This window comes from Acipenser ruthenus, chromosome 19, assembly GCF_902713425.1.
Source record: "Acipenser ruthenus chromosome 19, fAciRut3.2 maternal haplotype, whole genome shotgun sequence".
NCBI classification, from domain to species: Eukaryota; Metazoa; Chordata; class Actinopteri; order Acipenseriformes; family Acipenseridae; genus Acipenser; species Acipenser ruthenus.
Genome location: NC_081207.1, coordinates 5,076,857 through 5,101,153, shown reverse-complemented (window position 1 = coordinate 5,101,153; position 24,297 = coordinate 5,076,857). Strand labels below are relative to the sequence as shown.

Genomic DNA, 24,297 nt, shown 5'->3' with positions numbered 1-24,297 from the left:
ATGATCATCAAGACTTGATCATGGAAATACTCCGACACAATCCAAAACCTGACAAGCACTCAAGTCCATTTTCAGTTCCCTCGCAAAGACGTGCAGGCTAGACACTGTGACACTGTAAAGCCACACAGGCTGTGACACTGGCCAGCACCTCAAATATTTCGGGAACCTTCAGGAACCCACCCTGTCGACAGGTTTGAGAAACACAGTGCTACAGGGTGGGTCTGCTGGAAAAAGTGACATGCCGCTCATTAGACTGGCTGAGTCACAAGGTGGAGGAGGCTGGAGAGGTCTAATTGGAGAATTGACACTGTTTTGTTTAATAGACACGCCTTAGAATGACATCATAGTCAGGGTTAAAGGCCCACCCCCCCCTTTTTAGGTCATATCACCTGCTATTGAAACGTGAGCTAACTCACGCAGTATGAAAACTGCCACCAATTTTATTATTATTAGAATTGTTATTATTGTTAGTAGTAGTAGTCGTAGTAGTACTTTTTAATATATTCCGTATAATGACATCATGGTTGACTATATAGCATTTAAAAAACAATTAAGTACTGTAAATGCCTATACTATGCAAGCACAATATTTGTAGAGCATTAATATAAGCAGTCTAAAATCATTGTGAAGGATATCATTTTATTGGTGTTTTCTACAACTTTGGCAATTTTAATTAAAAATATCTTTCCCGCTCACAGTTTGCTCTATCTATAAGCATTTCAAGTTCCATATGCTGATGTGCCATCATAGGTGTATAATTTAGTCATTTATCATTTTTAATGACTTGGTTCAAAGCCCTGCTGGCTTCATAGGAATACTGTCTGCTGAGTGATGGGGTGGCTTTTAGAAAAACAAGCAGCGAGCTCCCTCTGAGGACCTGTGTGAGGTGGTCTTCTGGACGCCTGGTCTGGGGGTATCCCGGGCTTTTGTGTGGGGGGCAGTTTGACGGGACGTGTTGTTACCGCGGTCCGTCACATCATTCCGCCTCAGTGACCATCAAAGCATGGCCTCTTGTTCATGCTGCTTTTTCACCAGGAATCTCCCCCTCTGCAGTGTGGCAGGGGGAAGGCTTCTGCTGAGATGGAAAATGATCTTTAAAACAAATTAACGCAGGGGCATGGTTTTCTGGTGGTCCTATTTTTATTGTCCTGTCAATTATTATGTGCGGCTTTTTAATAGCTGCCCAGCTGACTAAGCATGACTGTCTGGTCACACTACATAAAGCATGGTATATATACCTGGAAAAAAAAAAAAAACTATTGTAATGTGAGTACTGCTGGCTGAATAAACAAAACTGCTTTCCTACGCAATGATTGGTCATTAACTGCAGTAATAAAAATACTGTATACATGCAATATTGAAATAATTGTGTGGCTTTTTTTTTTTTTTTTTTTTTTCTATGATTATGTTCCATGGTGTTCTGGCCTGGATTTTTCCCACTGAGATAACCTAGCACAGATTTCTGTGTCTGGTGTGTCTGTCTCACTGTCTGAATAAATGTAACTAGATCTGCGTTACAGAAGCTTCTGTAAAACTTAAGTATTTTTACCAGATCGGAGTTGATTTTGCCTAACTGACATTAGTAACTGCTGATGTATGTAAAGATGTATTCTTTTTCACATGCCCAAATTTACCAAGAGCTATCAAAATGTACGCTGAATCGATTTAGAAGAATTTATACAATGCTCATGGTCGTTTTCTAAAACATCTAAGATAGAAGGAAGCGTAAACTTCATAATATCCCAAGTGTTGCACAGATTAAATAATGTACTGAAAACTGTCCAAACATATCGTGTTGGATATGGAGTCCATTGGATGTCTAAAGAAACCTTACTAGATCTATGTCTTACTAGACAGCATAGCAGCTGTAATCTGGGGGACCAACCAAGTATTTATAAAACATAAATGCATTGTAAATTATTCTGGATTATACACACCAGTGGTATCAGAGTATCTGTATACTGTATGTATTGAACATGCATTTCAGATAAGATGTAATGGCTAGCATGCAGCTGCCAACAAATTACACACCTTTTCTTTCCACTTGCAGGCCTTTAAAATCATCCTATAAATTAGGTGTCACATAATTTTCATGTTTCTTGCAAAAAACCACAGACAAATATAGTTCCATTCCTTGTCAGAAAAAAAGAGCTAGTCAAAGCCAAAATAACGTTAGAGGTTTCCTGGGATTTATTTTCCTGGATCTATTTTTAGGCTGTTGTGACGTCAATGGAGTTTGCAGGTAATTTTGTTTCAGCCTTTTCATTTTAATAATTTGGTTGGGGACAAGGAAAGTTATGGGTATGAAGAACAAATAACACTTCATACAATTCCTGTTCTTTAAGAAAAACAAGACGACTTGGCTAGGACACTTGTTTTTCATTAGACTAGCTTGAGATGTAGACTATACATATAAAGTTTCCTTTTCTTGCTATTTTTAGATACAGTAATGATTAAACTTGGCAACTTCAAACTCAGATGCACCTATCCCTAAAGCAAAAATATAAACTTTCAGGTTCTATTAAAAGGACAAAAGATAATACATGACATCTTATCTTAAAAGCAGTGCTTTTCAGTATGTATTGTATATCACAAAGTCTTTGTTGTGATAGAACCGTACTTCATGGGAAAGTATATTTATTTATGGTAAGTCTTGACTCCCTTTTGATTTACTGGGCTGGAAGAAAACATGGGAGTCACTCTGTCATTCGACTCATAAGAGACACAGCGATTGGAACAATCCTATACTCCCTGGAGGATATTTTCAGCATTACTGAGAGTAAGAACATGTTTAAAATACACATCAAGTGGTTTAGAAATGTGATTCCGTAGTTCAAAAATGAATACGTAAATACTGTTTTCGGTTTAGTGCAATAGTAGCAATAGTCTGTTTAATAAGCATGTGCACTCACAACAAACAGAAGCAAGTGTCCTTCTTCTATTACCCCTGATATTTACCTGTAAATCTGGGAAATGCCCTTACTTTTACAACATGATGCTCTCTCACTTCATTAAGGAAGACGGAGCACTCTTATTGGTTGTTGTTTCTGTTGCCATGGTTACTTGTTCTGACCTGAAGTTAATCGTGTTTCAGTCTTAATAAGTGCAGTACATTTGTGTGGAAGTAAGACAGGAGATATATACAAACCAAACATTTTAGTGTGATGTAGCAATACACCTTGAAGGACAAGTCAGTCAGTGCAGTCATGCAGAGGCTGAAGCTGTAATTCAATCAGAGCTCATGCTTCCCCATGTCAAATTCCTTTATTAATTAAAATAAACAGTGGATTCCTTAGCTTAGCTTTGTTTATATATATATATATATATATATATATATATATATATATATATATATATATATATATATATATATATATATATATCTTTGCTACAATCAGATGTTAAGAATTAATTAATAGAAACTATTATTCTTCCAAAGCACATGGTCTGGTATCCTGAAGTTCAAAGTCCTGTCAAAGTATTTATTTTATACAGGAAATACACATTTGTATCTTGTCACCTCACAACCTACACAGCTGTTTGCTATCCAAATTCCAATTAATTAGGCAACAGGCAAGTCACAAAGTAAACTTTTTATTTATTTGACTACTATATCAGCAGTCACAATAGTAATGAGGCAATTTGCATTGAGTTTAATTATCTTAAAATAATAACCTTTAAATCTGCTGTGTTTGACCCCCTGAGAGTTGCTTTTTTTAAGTAGTAGAAATTGTGCTGTGTTCCCATTAAAACCCCAATCCTATCATTAGTAACTAAATTTACATTTATACCTTTTTGAATGTTGTGCTTTGCACAAATAACATAATCAAATTCTGGTAATTTACTGGTAATGTAAATAACGGGACAATGTAAACACCTACCCTTGAGTCAAAATGTTCTTCATTCCTCTCCACCAACTCCAAGCAAGAAGCATTACTGTATCTGACATGGCTTTTTAAACATTTTCATTACATATTGCATTCCTTTGTAACAATGTTTGGCGTGACTGACCTTACATACAAAGAATACTCAACACAGCACTCTTAAAGCGATATGAGGTATCCAAGTGACACACCTTAAGATAGTAAGATATATAACAAGTACAAAATACATAACAAGATATGGGTTTCTTCTCATGACATACAGCAGTGCAGTTGACCTGTAACTGGTATGGAAACTTTAAGATTAACACGATAACTTATAAATGCTCTGTGATTTATTTAAAACTCAAACTTCTTCATTCCTGTGAGGCCCAGAGGTACCTGTAATGTAACAGCCCTGAAAAGTTATTGTACTTAACACTTAACCTAATCCTCAATCTAGAAAATGAGCTCTTTATTTAGTAATGTTAGACCCTTTTTATTCACTTATTATTTTGGCCACTCTCCAGTTTGAGTAGGCAAGATTAATTTTTTTTTTTGGTCTACAGCAATGGCTGCTTGTTGGACACCTGTCACACCTGCCACTGTCTGATTCATCGTTATAAGCTATTGAAACTGTGAAGGCACTTCACAGTGTTGGTAGGTGCCATGCTTGTCATTACAGAATGGGAAAATAAATTAAACTGTTTTTTTTAATTTAACCGTTTTAGCATGTGGAAACGTATATGGTCATTTTGCCATTTTAAGAAAGTATAATAGGATATCATAAAAATGTTTGGAATAACTAAATGCTCTGATTGGACAAGAGCCAAGTACACTGGTTGGGCCTTCTTACCTTATTTCCATCTCTTAGCCATCTTATAGCCATTGTATTAAGCAGCAGTGTGGAGTAGTGGTTAGGGCTCTGGACTCTGGACCGAAGGGTCGTGGGTTCAATCCCCGGTGGGGGACACTGCTGTTGCACCCTTGAGCAAGGTACTTTACCTAGATTGCTCCAGTAAAAACTCAACTGTATAAATGATAATTGTATGTAAAAATAATGTGATATCTTGTAACAATTGTGAGTCGCCCTGGATAAATTAATTAATACAATAATTCACATCTGAGAAACAAGTATATGGCACAGCCATATCAGCTGTGGTATATTAACTTCTCATCCTGTCTAGTGTTATTGACTATTGACTTGGAGTTCTTTATCAGAGATGCATTACTAGACTTCCTAAATGTTATTAACATCATGGTTGATTCACGATACAAGTATTTTATTAAGTGTACAATATTTTTTTTTCAAATCATAATGATAATGTCAAGTAAGAACAAGAGCAAAAATATAAATACATATTTCAGATCAGTTTTTGATGTTAAGGAGCTAACATAAGGTAGGGGTTGGTATTAATAATAATAATTCTAATAATAATAACAATGTGTTGAATGCAAGCCAGAAGTTTCACTCCCACATAAATATCTTGGTGTTTATTACAAAGCTGATAAGTCTCTTTCAGTTTCCTAGAATTAAAGTACTTTAAGAGAGGTTCACCTGTCTGAAGCCACAGTGACTGATCTTTATCTCAGGCATAAAGCAGTTCTTCCGTGCAGAAGAAAGAGCCCATTATGCAATTAAGACTCATCAGATCAAATTGAATCTCCGCAAAGATAAACAACTGCCAGTCTTCATCGGATAAAATAGTACGTGCTAAATGATTTGCTGACTCTATTGTTTTCAAGGGAGACAGAAGCTCTTTTTAATCTTTTTTTGCCTTTTTATAGAATTATGTCACAATGCCCATGCTAACATTTCTTTTGATAGCTGTCCAGTAGTTAATGCACCTAAATCACAACATTTTTTTTTTAAAGGTTTGGTTGCAGTGGCCCCACCAGTTTGAAGGAACAAAAACAATGCTAGTGTTATGAAACACTTTCGAGAAAGTACTCAGGCACATGCAGGGCAGTGGAATAATGGTTTTTATTGATATTGGAGGCGTTTATTGCTAGTTTCATAACTTTAAAATCAGAAAACATGGGGAAATTATGCCTGTGTGAACATAATCATGTACAAACTGTCACAACTGTGCATGGGGGCACAAACTGCAGACCCTCCAAATGCAGATAAAGAGGCTATTTCATGAAAGTTAATTGATACTGTAGTTAATCCAGGAACGAGGATGGCCGAATAACCAACAAACCCTCGAGTGATATTATGTTTATACTTAAATTCAACAGCTGAATTTAGAGAATTGTTTTCCTTAGATCAAGCAGCACAGAGTAATCTAGAACAGTGCCATTCGGCCAGCCATTCTTTCGCTGGATTTGATTGAATATAAGGATCCAAGTAAATGAGTGGAGGAACTGTACATGTATTCCAATAAAACCTTTGCATTCTACTCAGTTTGTGTATTGCATGCGACTTAGATATCATCTATCCAGGGGGTTATAGTACGCTAAGCCATGAACAACGTGCTATTCACGCTTTCAGCTTTTTTTCAGTCCTCAATAAAACACACTGATCTGAAATCCGACCTCCAAGGCTATCATATGTATAGGTATTATCTGCAGGGATTAAGAAACTTCCACATCCTGGTGTAGAAACATTATCAAAGCCTTGAACATCTATGGCTTCTGTTCCCAGTGCTTGATTTTGTGTCAGTTTTCGAGTCAGAAAATTGATTGGTGCTCCATCTTTCTCTGCATGCATGCACTTCGAGTCTTCAACAGTTTGCTGTGCTGCCTCTAATTGACAGTGATCACTGGTCTGAGTGCGTGCTTCTCAAAAGGACTTGTTGATTATGTGGTGAGTTTAAGTCCCAACTCTAAGGGTATCTATATTAGAAGCTTGTGTGAAAATGTCAGTGAAACAACTAGCCTAAATCATTCAAATGCAGAGTGACACGAGAGCAAGTTATGCTTTAAAACAAGGTCATTTTTCAGCATTAAGATATATTAATAAATGGTCTCTCTTTCAGAAATGAAGTGGATTTCCACTGGAGTGCACAGGTAAGTATATATATTTTATTATTTTCATAACTAAGCTAAGAGTCATCCTGTTGATCTTAAAATGACATTGTGTTCTGTTAGTTTTATTTATTAAGGATGCTGTTTTACTTTTTCTCTAAAACAAATTCAGGAAGATTTACTCAGCATGTAGAATCAAACTTTTAAGAACAGGTCCAATGCACAGCACAGAATGTGTGTCACAAACTTTCTGACCACGCTAGACCACTGACGAGCATTTTAGAAGAAAACAAAATGAAGATAATAATAAGAATCTGAAGCCAGCGAGGAAGTGATTGTCTGAAATTACCTGACAACTAAGACGATCAATTTCAGCTCCAGGAACAGCACTGCTTCTCTCAGGTTACCGTGGTTTGCTTAAGTGTCACTTATTTGCTGGCAAAGCCAACTATTTTATTACGTAATATCTTATTATAATTTCGTCTTCATGAGTGAATATGTACATTACAGTCATACAGTACACTACAGTACCTGTAAAAGTTGCAAAGTACGTATTTATTAATCCAATCAAATTAGTCACAATGTTTGTGACCTTGCTACAGTATCTGTATGTATTCAGTCACAAATACAAATACATATTGATTCCTTTTAAAAGTGTATTTTGAAGTTAATGCCAAAGAATAAGGTGCCATATTAACCTATTTTGCACAGGTATTACTGGCCCAAATGTATATTTTGTTTTAATAGATTCTAAGACCTGTCAACTCTCCCATATTCACCGGGAGTCTCCTGTATTTTGGACTCTCGGACATCTTCCAGGACACAGCATGGTAAATTCATGTCCCTCTTATATTTGGGGTGCACACTGTCTAGCTAAAAAACAAACCTGAGTTCCTCAGCTCCAGGGACCAGCCTTTAGATGTGTATTTAGCAGAAGTGCACGGCAGGACCAAGGCTCCTGTCAAGCGCTCGACCTACTTGTTTCTTGATTGTTAGCATCCTAGCAACAAGACCTTTCGCACTGGACCATTTTGCATCTTGACAACCTTCACTGCTGTCTAAGTGCTCCCTTATAGGGCCTACAATCCCTGACTCTCCTCTTAGCCCCTGCCAGGAAGAAACAGCCACACCACTGACATGTTGGAAACTGATCCGAAGGAAGGAAAACCAGCACATTATCACAAGAACTGAGATAGGCTAAAGTGCTCCTAATGCCAAATAAACAAGCGTTAACAGAATCCTTTAGAATACAACATAAACTTATCACTGTACCTATTGGATATATTGGACCAAGAGCAGAATGATGTATTCTTTATTCAGGACATTGTAATTTCCACACAGTAGGTGTTACAAATAGTCAAACAATAACAAACCCTTACTGCTAGATAACTCCCTATTACAAGGCCTCTTATTTGCAGATTAATACCAGTTATTAACTAAAACATATGACATAGTTCATTAGTTAGTTAGTAAGTGGTATACACACCACCTGTCTATACAGGCTACAAGTACCCAGTGCCTACAATGGACACATTATTCAGATATAATGTTTTTCTGTACAGAATTGTTATGCTAAGGCTGGTGTATTGAAGAATAAAGGTTAGGACTATTTTTTTAACTCCCCAATGCATACACTGTCTCCCACAGTGGGGCACTGCTCCACACTCACAACAAAATATTATGCCTGTCTATCTCCACCACTGCACATTATGTTCTTTCTCCCAAATTATCCGTCTATGGGGACTGTGATACTCTGTGGCATGCTGTGACAAAGAGTGATTCTTGGTGAAAAATCTCCTTCCCAACCTGTGAGGGCACTGTGTAAAGGTAACAGAGTGCCATGGACTGGATGGCCAGACAGTTCATTCCCTAAAGCATCGACACGGAAGGGAAACGATGTGGCAGCCGCGGATTGGAGGAGCGATTGCTCTTGTTAACCAAGAGGTCATGATTGACGGTACAAAAGGGGGCGTAGCGAAGTGATCTGTTCCTTTGTGTGGTTAATGCTGAACTGGAAGGAAAACCTGTATTGTTTTGTTTGTCTTTGTCGTGTCTAATTATACTTGTTTGCTGTAATTAGACGGCTAACACGATCCTGAACTATCGCCAAAGGCCAGCACTTACCCGGACAACACTGCACTATTGTTTACAATTAACTGTATTTGCACCACGAGCACTATAGCACTCACTGTGGACTTGTGATTGTGTTTGTGTTACGTGTCTGTGTTAAAGATTGGGATCTATTATTTCAGGACTAACCCGTGGATTAAAAACGGAGCAATACACGCCGCTGTATTGCCTGTTATCATTATTATTACAAATAAAATACCATTGCACCTGGATTTTCGTTGTCTGTCTGTTTATTGATTACTGCAGCACTCCTGCACCTGCACACTGTTAACCGCTTTGCCACACATGCACATACACTGCCCAACCCAAGACAAAATGTACCCAACATAAAAACCCAGTTTCAAGACTTCACTTTATTGGGCAAAGGGCAAGGCAATGGTGTCAGTGGGGCTATGGTGACATTGGGGCTGTGTTAATTGACCAGTTTAAAAACACTGACAGACATTGGCACAGTCATCGCGTTAACAGTTCCTTCTACACTCCAGACAAATTTGTGTAGACTCTGAGCTACAGGGGATAACAGGCTGAGCAGTACAACTTCAATTACTGCCAATGTTACAGCTAGGGTTCAGCAGAGACTTGAGGAGCCCCTTTTCTGAACCGCTCCAGTCAGGAGAGAAGTTTAGGAGACTGGCTATAATTTCCTCCTCATGTCTAAGCTGTTTGTGTGGTCCAACCTTGTCAACTTACAATTCCAGAAGCTACTGGGGGATGCCACAATAAAAAGGCCATGCTGAAGACCTTATGGTTCAGCCATCTCTAGCAGCATCTACAAACTACTAAAGCATTTGAGAAAAGGTTGACATCTTCCACTTCTGCGGTGAAGCAGTAATTGCACCCAGATCCAGATCCAGAGATTATAGCTCACATAGGAAATGTAACCATTAACCCACTTTTACGAAAACAGCATCTGAATTAACTTGTTTTAAAAAATAAATACTTTTCAAATGGTTAGTCATTTATACCCGATTGTTTAGACATTTTAAAACATACACTAATATGCAAGTCAGTAGATAAAACTCACTTTCACAAGGGTTGTATGTTTATAAAACTCTTAAGTAAAAACTGCACTTCAGTTTCTTATTTTGTCTAGGTAGAAAATAGCTTTTATTACTAAAATATTTATTCCAAACAGATTACAGTACTTTTGAATGTAATCTATATTACAGCAGTGTGGAGTAGTGGTTAGGGCTCTGGACTCTTGACCGGAGGGTCATGGGTTCAATCCCAGGTGGGGGACACTGCTGCTATACCCTTGAGCAAGGTACTTTACCTAGATTGCTCCAGTAAAAACCCAACTGTATAAATGGGTAATTGTATGTAAAAAATAATGTGTAAAAAATAATGTAATTGTATATAAAAATAATGTGATATCTTGTAACAATTGTAAGTCGCCCTGGACAAGGGCGCCTGCTAAGAAATAAATTATAATAATAGGTACTATATAAACTAGACACGAGTTTATGAAAAGAATATTCAGTGACTGCTGCAGCATCACGCATTGCATCTTCTTGATAATAATAATAATAATAATAATAATAATAATAATAATAATAATAATAATAATAATAATAATAATAATACATTGATTTACTTACCACAACATGCATACCCGGTATACGTCAACCTGATCATTACTTCAAAATTGCCATTAACATCACTGATTGTTTATTTATATATATGTTTAATGTTATTGAATATTGTTAAATATTAATTATAGAACAGTTCATTTTGAAACTCCAAAGAAGTGCAAACAATATATAGTCAGTTTTCTTCAATGTGCACAATTTATTTACAGGCTCTTTGCCAGGAATACAACCTGCTGTCCTGCTGTGGATTCAAGGTGGCGCGTTACTGCTTGGGTGGCAGAAATACTGTAAATAGCAAGGCAGGGCGTTCGGTGCAGTTTCGTTTATAAGCTTAAATAATGTTCTTAACTATGCGCATTACAAACATGTAATTATTGAATCAATTATCCAGTATTTATATCCTTGTATATAATGAGGAATGGAATCGATTGAAAAATCGATTTTTCGATTTAATCATAGCAGCCTTAGTGTGTACTGATATGTCTTGAACTTTGCATAAGTTTACACTAATAATCAATTGGTAATACTCCAAGAAACTACAGTATGAAGTTCAATTAAAACATACTTTTCCATGTAGTATTTATATTAAGATAATGGATTCTCAATACATCAATCCTCACATGCCACCTAATAAAAAAAGGAGAACAGGACCACCAGAAACCTCTAAACCTACTGTATAAACCTCCAATAAACACCACTGAGCATATAGAACCTTATCTGTATTGCATATATGAATGTACAGTTCAAATTGAAATGTATTTATTTAACCGGGATAGAACCCTTGAGATATACATCTAATTTCAAGGGGGTCCTGGCAGGTTTTTTGAAGATTCTCAGTGTTTTTTCAGTGTAGGGACAAGCTATTAGTTAGTTAAAAAGTATATCTAAAATTTTAATCTTGTTTACAGTCCATTAGCAAGTTTGTGACTTCATGCAACAGATTCAGATCTCTGGTATCATTCTTCAAAATGGCCTTGGGGTTTGTATAAGATATAAGCCTATTGGGTTCTATGAGGGTGATAAGATCAGAAGCCATTTATGTGAAACATTAGTCAAATCTAAACACCAAGCTGCAAATAAAGCATACATTTACATTAAATGGCCTATCAAGATCACATTTTTATGACAAAATAAGATGGTATACTTTAATACTCTTAATACTCTGATGATCTGAACGACAGTGACTCAAAGTGCATTTTTAAATTGTAAAAAAAGCTAAGTAAATCTAGAATATATTAACCCTTTCTAATATTTTCGATTTATTTTTATTCCATTTAATTACTCTACTGAAATACCTTACTGTACTTTTGCAGGGAATAAAATGATCTGCAGCAAAAGTGTGTTTTATGTTGTTGTTTGTTTTTTTTAACACAAGAAATGAGTATATGGGTATATACAAAATTGCAAATAAAGCCAGATCGTTGTGGATTGTTAAATGTAGCTTTTTGGGTGTCTTAGAAAGTGATGGTTTTAGTACAGAACTCATGTCTGGAATGAATAATATGGGCTTCCAGGTAATTTTCATTCCTTCATTAGCATTGCTTTTTTTAGTGGACACCCAACTGGCAAAGCATACATTTTCTTGGAGTCAAGAAGACCTAACAAAATATGGTTACTAATCCAAAATATAAAACTGTGAAAGTACTATTTACAGTGCAGCCAAGCTTGATCTATATGCTGAGTTTACATTATAAATTGCATCTGTGGGTTACACGGCCAATTTCAGTTCTCAGAGAATCTGAATTCCTGTGAATACCCTGTGTATACAAACCTGGTACAAAAGAGAGACTTTATTTACCACAGTCTCATTACTGAGAATAGCTTATGGCTATGGAGAAAGGTTGCAGTAAGTTCAGGGTTAGTAGAGCAAAGATTATGGGGTTACCCTTTACAACATCTCAATTGAAAAATTCTGCAGTTTTTATTATATATTATTATTACACTGTGGTTATGTAATTACAGTGTGAATATTGTGTAATATACATGCTATTACATTGTAATTACAGTCACTGTAACCAGAGTTATCAGAGATGCTCTTGTATTGACTTTCAGTTTTCATTTTAAAAATAATTAAAATAATACCATAATTATTCTCTGTTTGGCAAGACTTTATGTTCATGGTTAATCCGGGTCAATATTGATAAAGTTCAAAGGGTTACTGAAGGAGTAACTCACCCCAATAAAGCTACTGTGTTTTCTGAAAGGAAATGTACATTAATATTCAGGAACTTTGTTCATATGAGTCCCATATAAGAATCTGTTTCTTATTAGAGGGGACCAATGCAATGGTCATGGCCCACTCTGTTCAGCCACAAGGGGTAGGAAAACCCAGGGCCTGTTAGTGGTTTCTTAAGGTCTGCAATCTCTTAGAAGAATTGACACCACTCCCTAACAAAGGCAGTGTTTCTGTCTTTAGTTCCAATAGCCCAGTGTTCTACGGGAGTCGGACTGCAGGCTTGCAGAACCCTTCTTCTATAGCACTCAATAGAAGCATCAGCCGATACTACAGACTTGGTTTGAGGAACTGATGTAGATTTACACCTTATACAGGATGTTTCCAATGATATCCACATATACAAGGTACGATCTTCATTTTCAGTGGAAACCAAAAAAATCCACTGACTTTGCATCCCCTATCAAATCTGTTTAAAAATATCCTCATTTTTATAACAATGTCTTCCATTTTATTCTCTAGCCAAGGGTATTTCATGCATAATTTCGTTGTTCCATGGGAGCTGTAAATAAATAGTGAGAATTTTGCAAGGTTTTATTCTCTTATATGTACAGTATGTTGTCGGTCAAATTTTGTGGTCAAAACTTTTAAATAGTATTGAAACTTTAGTGGCCAAGGTGGAACAAAAAAAACTAATAAGAATAATAATAATAATAATAATAATAATAATAATAATAATAATAATAATAATAATATACTGCCCAGTGATTCAGGTGAATAGAATCACCTATAGCATGGAAAGACAGAAGCTGCCGCTGAAAAAAAAAGAAGCAGATATTGATATTGGCCATTTTAAAACTGGTGGAAGGCAAACTGGTGGGTCTTTAAATAACTTTGCCAAAATATATACAGATTCAAGTTCATGAAAATGTTTCCAAAGCACATTTATTGCTACAGGTTTTCGCCTTTCGTATAATGATATACAACCTTGTTTAAGTCATCGTACTGTGCAATAGCCAAGCAAAATATTTGTTAGCTATGTTTTTATTCACTTCTTGTTCTCCCTTGTGATGGACTTTTGAAGCTTCTACTAATACCATTATTCCATAAAACACTGGCAAAAACAGGACTTCTGTGTTGAAATTGTAGTCCTTCTTGTTTTCATAGGAATATGGGGAAAGCCTGAAATAATATGTGTTTTTCACATACAGCGCAGTCCTGCCGAACAGTCTTCAGTCAGTATTTCGGTTTTCAATGGCTGGGTTTACATGCACGTGAAAATCGACTCTACAGTCGTGACTGTGTGACGTTGACACACGAATACATCGTGAAACAACAAAAGGACATCCTTTGGTCAGCGCGACTTTAAGGGCAGGGTCAATCGCTTTCTCACGATAAAAATTGCTGTAAAAACCCATGTAAACTGGAGCAGGAATTGTGCTTGTGGCTCATGAGATTTCAGCAGTCAAGAACCCATTTAACTGGGGGGATCTCACATTATTCCTCAGCAAAGCCGTACCAAACCACACACACACACACACACACACACACACACACACACACACACACGAAAGAATGTAAAAGACGCTGCAAATGTAAACCTCTCGTATAGCCTATTATTAATGTTTGTAAAAATGCATGTTGTTAAGCACAACTAACCAAACATTTAGCCTCATATTATTATTATTATTAGTAGTAGTAGTAGTCGTAGTAGTAGTAGTAGTAGTAGTAGTAATCGTTGTATATTTTCTTTCTATTCTTTTAAGATGTGACAAGAACAGAGCTCCACCTCTTCTTCCACCGCACAGAACTGGAATGAATTGTTAGCATCAATTGGTATATTGTGCAATAAGTAATGGATATAGTTAACAAACAACATTAATGTACTGTATCACTTTAAATAAAGACTTTTGTTTGAATGTTTATAATATTACAATACATCCACGTTTCATTATAATGTGTGCGTGCGTGTTAAGCGGATTCTGTGCCTGGCACTTTTACCGCAGCTGCAGACCATCAGTCACTGGCTTCTCTGAGCACAGGCAGGGTATAGGGACTGGCAGATGTGTACAGGAACATTAGGATGCTCAGCCTGGTACTCCACCTATAGAACTGCCAGTGCATGAAGCTACTCAGGAAACTTGTAAGTATTTTTACATATCCCCCTGTTCTCAATCTTATATTCATTTTGCCCTAAGGATCGTACCAGTTTTTTATTGTATTGTAGTGTAACCCCCATGTTCCCACATGTTCCACATACATTTATAGACTACTTTAATCAAATAAAACTTAGATGTTACACATATTATTTTTTAAGTAGTAAAACTTGTATTTTATATACTTTTGTGTGCGTGCGTGTGTGCATGCGTGCATGTGTGTGTGTGTGTGTGTTGGAAAGGTAACTAGACATAAACAAGTAATGCAGTTAATTCTTTTCTCTTGTTAATTTTTTTTAAATCTTCATGGCAACGCATGAAGTTCTCCTCACAAAATTCAGAGTCATTATTTTCCTAATTATTAGGCAGACACAGACATTTAAATATCCCCTCCCCTAAATTAATATGAATTGAGTAATCTGCTTTGGTAGGGCCGACTTTTTTTCCTAAATCAGAACAGCACGGCAAAAACATTGTGATGAAAACTGTCCCTCGCATGCATAGCCCTGCCAAACAACTGGGCACAGCAGACCTGTGTAATTGAATTACGTATGTTTGTTTTATATAAACAAATAGCAAAAACTGATAAACAAATACGTATGACTTCTGAGGTTTGCATATTTTCCTTCACGATTTAGTATAGTAGGGCTCTTAGCGCTTACTGCGCTGTTGACAGATTTATCAGTTTCATAAAAAAAGTTTTTTAACACTCACCAGCTGAAACCCCTCAGAAATCCATTACAGTCACCACTATCAGCCTAGAACGAGGGCTGGCCATTACTAGAATTTTTTCTGCAAACAGACAATAATTGAACCCAGTTGCATAATTTTGGTTTCAGTTTCTGTAGCTGGGGCATATAGTAATAAAATAAAAAATAAATGTTCATTCAGATTGGTGCCTTTACAGTCAGTGAATTCATAGGACAGGAGGGGGTATGTCACAACCACCCTCCAACAATAAGATCCCAATGCTCAAATAGAAAATAGTATTAAGACCATAGATATCTGAAATTGTATCACAATTGAGAAATTTCACAATGAAAAGAAAAAAGAAACCTCGTAGAAACAGTTCTTTACTACCGGGCTCTGCTTTCTCCTCTCAGCTTGAGGTCTCCCACAATGCACTGCACGCCAATGCTTCCTCAGTTGATTCAATGGCGTTTCCACTGGGTCCGAGTGGAAAACACTATACTGGCTAGTGATTATATGAAATAAACCAAAGCAACCTGCACAGTCACTGGGATTTTTTTTTTTTTATCTGAAAGAAACAGTTCAGCACAGTGGGGTCAGCGGAAAGGGTGTGCAAAAAAAACTTGCATCCGTCAAGTTTACTCTTCTTACGCAAGATGCAAAACATACTCCGACTAGCTGGCTTCAGCCCAAAACTAAAGTTATAAAAACAAATGTCAGATGGAGCTTATTGCAGGCTGGATGAAAGCCAATCTAATAATGTATGCAAAGCAGTGTAGAAAAGTATTGTGGGGCACAGTTGATGCCATTTCAGTGTGCAAGATGGAGGTGGGGGTGGGGGGCATGTCTTTGGTAATCTCTGCAGTATCTTTAAATCAGATACCTCCATCTGCATTTCAACACATTCTTTCGTACAGCTGCAATGTGAGGGGGACATTTCCCTGTCACTGAAAAGGTGAGGGGAACTTGTCCCTCGTGTAAGTGACACCTATGATTGAGCTAGTCCCCAATTCTAAAACATAAATGCTGCCAAGTATTGGACTACCTTATGTAATGTTGTTTGACTCAGCAAAAACTATTCTTTTGTAAGGGTTATAGAAGGGGTACCTAGAGTAATGTGAGTGTTACACTACAATTTGATACAGTATGGTTTTACTGAATCACTCACTTCTTTATAAACCCGAGTTAGTGCCTTCTCTTTGGAAGGTGAATTGAGCCCAAATATGTCAAGTGCATGTGGCAAAGTGGTTAGCAGTGTGCAGGTGCAGGAGTGATGCGGTAATCAATGAAAGGCAGTGTGGTGGAGTGTCCCGCCCCTATATATTTATTTATTATTATTTGTATTTTTGTTTGCGGCGCAGTTCAAAGCGCTGCGTATTTCTTATTGTTTTTATATTTAAAAACCCTGTGAGGATGCGTGGCTGATCAGTTACTGATTATTTAACTAGCTGACAGTCACGCATCCTTACTAAACTCGTGCAGACTGTGGCCGAGGGGTAATAAGATAATTAACAGCTAGTAAACCCCTCGGCCAGAGTATAAGAACCTGCAGCTGTCCGTGCTGCGGGGGAGAGTGTAGAGAGGAGAGTACAGGGAGCGGAGAGAGAGAGCGAGGAGAATAAAACAAACAATTGCTATATTTAGATATACTTGTTTCTGTTTATTTGTTTGGCTAACGTGCCTTTTGGTTTCTGTTTTGTTGTTTTGTTCAAATCGTTTGTTTTGTTTATTAATAAATACGCTGACCACAGTAGCGTTCAGCTTCACCCGCCCATTATTTTGTTTCTGGTATTTCCTGGTCTGTGACGTCACCACACCTCACCACTGCAAGCCATCCTGCCACAGGCAGACAACGATAATCCAAAGTGCAAGGAGGTTTACTTTATAATCCTTGTCTGGTGACCGTAAATAATAATCCCAGGCAATACACAGTATTACACTGTTCTAAATAAAGGGTTTGCAGTCCCAAATAATAAACACAGTCAAGTTACACACACAGTATACAAACACGGTCACCAGTCCTGGGTGCGTGCTGTAGTGCTCGTGGTGCAAATACAATATATATTGTGATACCAGTGCAGTGATGTCCGGGTTGGTGCTGGCCTCTTGCTGGCCTCTGGCGACAGCTCCAGAATGTGTTAGCTGTCTACTAATAACAAGCAGCAATTAGAGACAAAACAAACAAAACACTGAAAGATATATAAGCACTGGTCCTTCCAGAGCATATCGCTCCGTCATCTATTTGTACCGTCACTCATGACCCCTTGGTAAACGATTGCAACCACTCCTCCAATCCACAGCTGCCACATCGTTTCCCTTCCGGGTCGATGAGTTAGTGTACCGGAATTCCGCCCCCTTTCCAGATGATCGACTTCCTTTTAACCCTGGGAATGAATTGTCAGGCCTACTCTTTTCCCTTTACTTGGTGCCCTCACAGGTCAGGAGGGAGATTTACCACCAAGAATTATTCTGTTTCTGTCACAGTGCATTATTATCAATTTCAGACTATTCCATTTTATTAGATTTTTTTCCACCCATGCAAGGTTCTCCAATTATGCCATTTCCTTTATCGGTATTTTTTTCCTAAAAAAAATAAATAAATAAAATAATAATAACTCCATAGAAATCTAAATGTTGGTGTTATAAAAATACTAGCTATTGGATGTATCCAATAAAGAACATTCACTTTTAGAACGTAAGAAAATAAGCACATTTGTTCTATAAAAGACATGCCCATTTATTATTTTTGTGTTTTGTGATGCAAATCTGTATTCATTTATATAAATATTATATTAACAGATATGATCATATTTATGATACCAATATCTATACAGATTATGTAGTGGATTAGGTCACTGTGACTTTAAGGGCTGAAAGTCACATGACCTATACCAGCAGTATAAAAGGGAGGTGCTGGGCTTGTCATGTCTGCTGAGCCAGTTGGACACTGACTACTAGAGAGCCGAAGGAAAGGTTGGTAGCACTTTATTTGAAAACTATACTTAAAATCAAAACCTTGCAAATAAAATCCTGCGCCACAGGAAATAATAACAATGCCAACTACAAACTTCAGAGCTAATGTAGCAGTAAGGGAAAATTAATTTTCTGCGGCAGATGTTGACACTTTGTTGAAAATGCATGCAAATTTTTCTCTTAGTGATGAACGATGTCATTACTGGAACTTGGTTGAGGCGAAACACTACAGACGGGCCAATCAAGTAAAATCCTGACAAACTGGATGTTCAAAATGACTAAAGAGTTTAAAGAAAACTTGTCAATATTCTTTATTAAATCTATTAGATCTATTACATATTTTCTTTACAATGAAAGTCAGCGGTATTAACTAATATAATATTACTATATATAACCCTATTATTCCAAGATGAGGAAACATTAGTATCCACTGAAGCTCAGTGAGGAGGACATTGCTGACAATTTTGCCTCCCTAACCTGGGCTCCCTGTGGAAACTGGCAACTTGGGACAGTCAGGATATTAACTTGCTCTCCCCTGACAGTAAAAACAGAAATTAGTTCTAAACATTGCATTAGAATATCACTCAAAGTATAATTCAATAAAAAAAAATTTAAAAAAAATTAAAAAAATCAAAATCGATAGAAAGATACCCAGGGGGTTGTTTAAATAGGGCATTGCAGGACCACATCATGATTAAAAAAAGGTTACTGATGACATAACTGAAGAAGCCAGAAATGACTGCACTATTAAAATTACATCAAAATGATGAATAATGTTTCAGCAATTGTTTGAGAGTCTTAATATTTAAAGCAGATCAGATGTGGTGATTTGTCATATAAACTATGATGCACTTATTGGACATTTTAATATTTTAATATAAAAAAAATCATTTTCAATAATTTGAAAGCATACCAGATGAAATAATATCAATAGTGCCATTCAGCGCTATTTAATGTACCTGTGCTAGTGACTGGTGGCTGCTACTGAAAGACTATAGATATTTTTGACTGCTGTCTGTTCTTGTGTTTAATGCAAAACCAGCTGCTAGGATTTTAACCAGTGAGCTAATATAAGACAAGGCAATTGTTCAAAACCCTGGTAAAGCCATTACTTACATAAAACTTTATAATGCTTTAAACAACGGTGATCTGGAGGGGATATATTTGGATCGATTTGAAAAAGAGGATAATATATACACTTCATTTATTACTCACAGTATTGAACCTGCCCACGTACATGTCTGAAGGTGCTGAATTAAGAAACTCTGAGGTGTAATCTGAAATCAGCAACAGGAAGTGACAAGTCATCATTTTATAAAGGACTTCCCCCGAGAAGGCAGATTTTATAGTTTAAAGCTGAAAGCTTCCAAGCGCTGACAGGTGTAGCGCTAAACAAGAACAATAATGGCATTATTAAATCCTCTTCAAGCTTTTGAAGAATATTACCATTTAGTGTTTTTCTTTTAAAATAATTATTTAGTACTTGCTTGTTTCATTTGTATTCTTCACTTTGTGCACAACAATATATACTGTACATGATAGCTGGCCTGATACAGTATATATTTAGTTAGCAGTTTTAATGGACTATTTAACTTTCATATTGTATGTGAATATATGCATTCCAGAATATATATATTTTTAGCGATATCCTGAATTGCTTTGCTCTGCAAATGGATAACTATGTATTCTTTATCAATGCATAGATGACTTGGGGCTAAAATAATTTTTAAATTGTATAAAACAGAAGCATGCTCATTTCACCCTTCAATCAGAAGAATAATTTCATTGAAAAAAAAAACATTTCTTTAAGAAGCCACTGTCTGACCCCAGTTTGCCTTTCCTGAGTTAATTGAGCCTTAAGGTAGGCATGGGATTTGAAGAAATCTCTGCCAAGACACAGAAAAGACATTGAGCACTGCAGCAAATGGTCTTTGACAAAGTTTTTCAGTGTATCTATTTTATTGTGGTAAGTGAGTATTGCTTAAGAAATGTTTGCAATGGTATGGTTTCACTTGAACCATTAAAGAGTTATTAAGTGATGGTGAATTAACTCAGAGATACTGTTGTTATACGTTATAGTATCAGGGGATGACTCTGCTCGCTTTTGATACCATATGGAGAGAAAATATATTTAATATATTGTTTAAACACATAATAATATATTTTCCAAGTTATATTACTGTTCATATATTTTATACGCATTTCATATACTTAAAATTAAATGTGTGATCCATTGTGGCAATGTGCCTTGCCCTTGTGTGCATTTCTGTGTTGTATGTTGCATGCGTTAATGTTGGTGTATTGTAGTTGATACACAGGATATAAATGGGTGTGTGCAGCACGAGTATTTAAATTGTATAATTGTATTTAGGCACGAGGATGGCACATCACTTCACGTGCATTTAAAGTATTTAATATGTGAGCACAAGGTTGCACGTAATTAATTCACGTGCTGGGATTCAAGTGAATAATTAATTAGTCATTGAATCCCAGCACAACAGTATATATAGATGCACGTTTGACTCACTCAGGGTTGGTGGGTGTTCGGTGAGTGGAGAACGGGAGAGAGAGAAGGAGAAAGTAAAATAAAGTAAATTAAATTGATAGTTGTTTTCACTCACCGTGTTTGTTCGTTTGTCTGTTTACTGTTTAGTCTGTTTTGTTTATATATTTATTTTGGCGTAAGTGCCATGTCCTCTGTTTTTGTGTTCTCTTATTTTGTTTATTAAATGCTGAGCACAACCTCACTGTCTCTGTCTGTTGTGTGTTACTTCCTGGCTCTGGTCTGACGTCACCCACTCCGGCCGTCTTTGTGACACCCATATACACCAAATATAAAACAATATATTGAAAGAGATGTTTTCTATATAGGGTGTATTTTCTGAATGATTTTGCTTATAAAATATTTGGAATTATCCAAAACTCAGAAGGTCAGATTTTATACAAGCCCTTCTTTTGTTCAACAAAAAAATTCAGGATGCAGGGGGAGCTATCAAATACAGAAATAGAGGGGTTCATATTTACACAACAATGCCTGAAAGCTGCATTGAATGCTATCTGAAATCCTTCTGAATAACGGTTTTATCAATGACATCAAGCACACTTAAATATGACGTTACTAAACAGAATTTATTAAACTGCTGGACACAAATCATTTAATCATTTTACATCCAGAACTATATTTGCAGATAAATTATTGCAGTAATTTTAAAAAAGTCATGGTGTATGCATCACACCACAACAGCACCTAAGGGGTTATGGCGGAAGTGGAAAATGGTGTGTATTTTACATTTATGGAAATTACCTAATAAGATAGCCCCAGGTGATTTACAATTCAACAATGCCATACAAGTGCTACCCGTGATCGCTTCAGCAGCTGCAAAGCCAGGTAGATCTGCGAATCACATAAAGGGCAGGGTGCAGTCCAGAGAAATGAAAGGAGGTACAGTAGGACATGTCCTAGGAATTACTAGCCTTCTGGGGGGCCCTTGAACAGACCCTCTTCATGTGGAGCAGGCTGACTTGCAGGTTTGAAAGATGTGGACCTGAAATAATAATACACTGATCTTGGGACACCCAACCCAATGCCACTGCAATCTTTGTTTGGAGGGTAGTGTACGTGTGTGTGTGTGTGTGTGTGTGTGTGTGTGTGTGTGTGTAACCCACTATATCATCTCATAATGCCTTCATTGAAATTATAAACCGTATGAATGCATGAAGGGGCCTCAACTTTCATTATTGTGGTGATCCATGCCTCTCAATATGGGAGTCGATTCAAATGAAACACTAAAAATAAACATGTGTATGTGTGTAAACATCAAAGGACAAACAACAAAGTGCTGCGTGTTACATACTGCACAAATGCTTTATGCATATTTAAGAAACAGCAATGATGAAACATTATTAACAAGCTTGTTGTTGTAACATACATAAATTTTACATACAGTGCTTGTAGTTTTTTATTATACCTTTAAAGCACTTAATACATAATAAGAAGAAAAGAAGCGCTGTGTTCCATGATAAAACCCTGTATCCTTTTCATTTACAGGAAGGCATGACTTAATAGTCAGGAGCTGTAATGTTGCCAATATGTGTTAATCTGAGTGTCTGTTTCTGGATTGCACTGACAGTTTAAAGAGGTGACACCATTGATGACTAATCAAGGAAACCATTATCGTCTGAATCTTTAGTGTTGGGATCCAAAGTGAGAAGCCAAGGAAACCGTATCCACTCGGCGAGCCCTGTTTCCATTGCCTGGGACGCAATCCAGCTGAGGATCCAGTGACAGATCTGAAGTGAAAGCTGGGTGGTCCTCGTTCCAATTTGCTCCCACACAACATCTTCTCCTAACCACCGAAGCCATACATCTGCAAGGCATCCACCAGTGCCGGTCAACAGTCATCTCAAGCCAGCTCTACATCTAGGTGATTTGGAAGTGATCTGTAGGCGATCTGATCTAGCAACTTGTACATCCTATGTTCATTAGGAGAAGTGCAGTTAGTTAACAGAAAACACTGCAGAAAATGTGTTAATAGAAGCTTATATTGCCATACAATATTTGCATAAACTTCAAATTCCCTTCAATGTTTTCCTCCTGTTAAACAGTTTGCTCCCACACAAATGGGCCAGAGGGGATGTTGGGCATTGCACCGCTGATGCTTCCCAGGTGTGGGCGAGGTGGCAAAGTGGGTTAATGCATTAGCCTTTCACCACTGTGTTTGAGTCCAGTTTTGGCATAAGTGGTTAATTGAGAAACCACAATGCAATTCAGTGTAATTTGCTAATTGACACCTTTGGAATAGGTGGAGGCCAAGGATTGGATGGGCATGGAGACAACATTTCTACTTCATCCCCTTGGAGGGTGAACCCTACAAGGCAGGCCTGAGGAATGCCACTGGATCACTTTTCATTGGAGAATTCTTCAAAAACATAAATTTCCTCAAACATTTGATTGGAGCAGTTCATAGCAATTTGAAACTCTGAGAGCATCCCTTTCATTAAAGAAGTATTCCTTAAACCTTCATACCGTTTGTTTTAATTGATCTAATGTTTCAGTGGGCAGTATGGTTGCCACCAGCGTTGCAGCCAGTTTAATTTACACACACACACACACACACACACGTCTTTACATTGAACTCTCAGTTCTTTCCTTACCTTCCTGCTTTCCACAATGCTAACATTGCTCATGCACACGGCTTTCTCTTCATTTGAGAGATACCGTCTGGTGGATCCACATCAATAATTAACTAGAGCCTCAGAAGATCTCCAGTGAGTTCAGTTTTACTCTCTGACTCTGAGTAGATAAACCAAGCAGTATTTCCTGTAGCAGACCTAGACACACACACTTATTGGTTGTCAGTATAAGTGGTTTTGGCTGAGATCATTGCTCAGGCATCATGCCCATATACTGATTATTTTCATTGTTGTTTTTTTGTTGTACTCCACGGTACCATTATTTCCTGACTAAAAACTCATTTCAATTGTTTAAAAAGGTATTTGTCCACTTAATAGTTCTTAAGTTAATGGATATTTTTATAGAATAAAATGTAATTATTTTCTGAAAAATTGTGACAATTTTGCATAGAGCTAAAAGTTTTTTAAATAGCCCTGTTATCTTTACTCTAGATAAGCTTACATTAGCGTTTATCCATATTAAATCTGTAAAATAAACTGTTGAGTAATGAATGTATACAGTAATTATCTATACGTTTAATTTAACATTCATGCTCGCATATAAACTCCCATTTACAATGTTG

General features: G+C 36.9%; 1 long non-coding RNA gene across 1 annotated transcript in view; it reads left to right on the top strand.

Moving 5' to 3' along the window:
* Nucleotides 1-23,914, top strand: part of LOC131698740 (uncharacterized) — an 88,364-nt gene extending 64,450 nt beyond the window's left edge. Inside the window, exons 4-6 of the long non-coding RNA XR_009307751.1 lie at nt 6,842-7,660; nt 22,732-22,965; nt 23,344-23,914. This is a non-coding gene — a long non-coding RNA (uncharacterized LOC131698740). The remainder of the gene's footprint in view (nt 1-6,841; nt 7,661-22,731; nt 22,966-23,343) is intronic.
* The last annotated feature ends 383 nt before the right edge of the window (nt 23,915-24,297 follow it).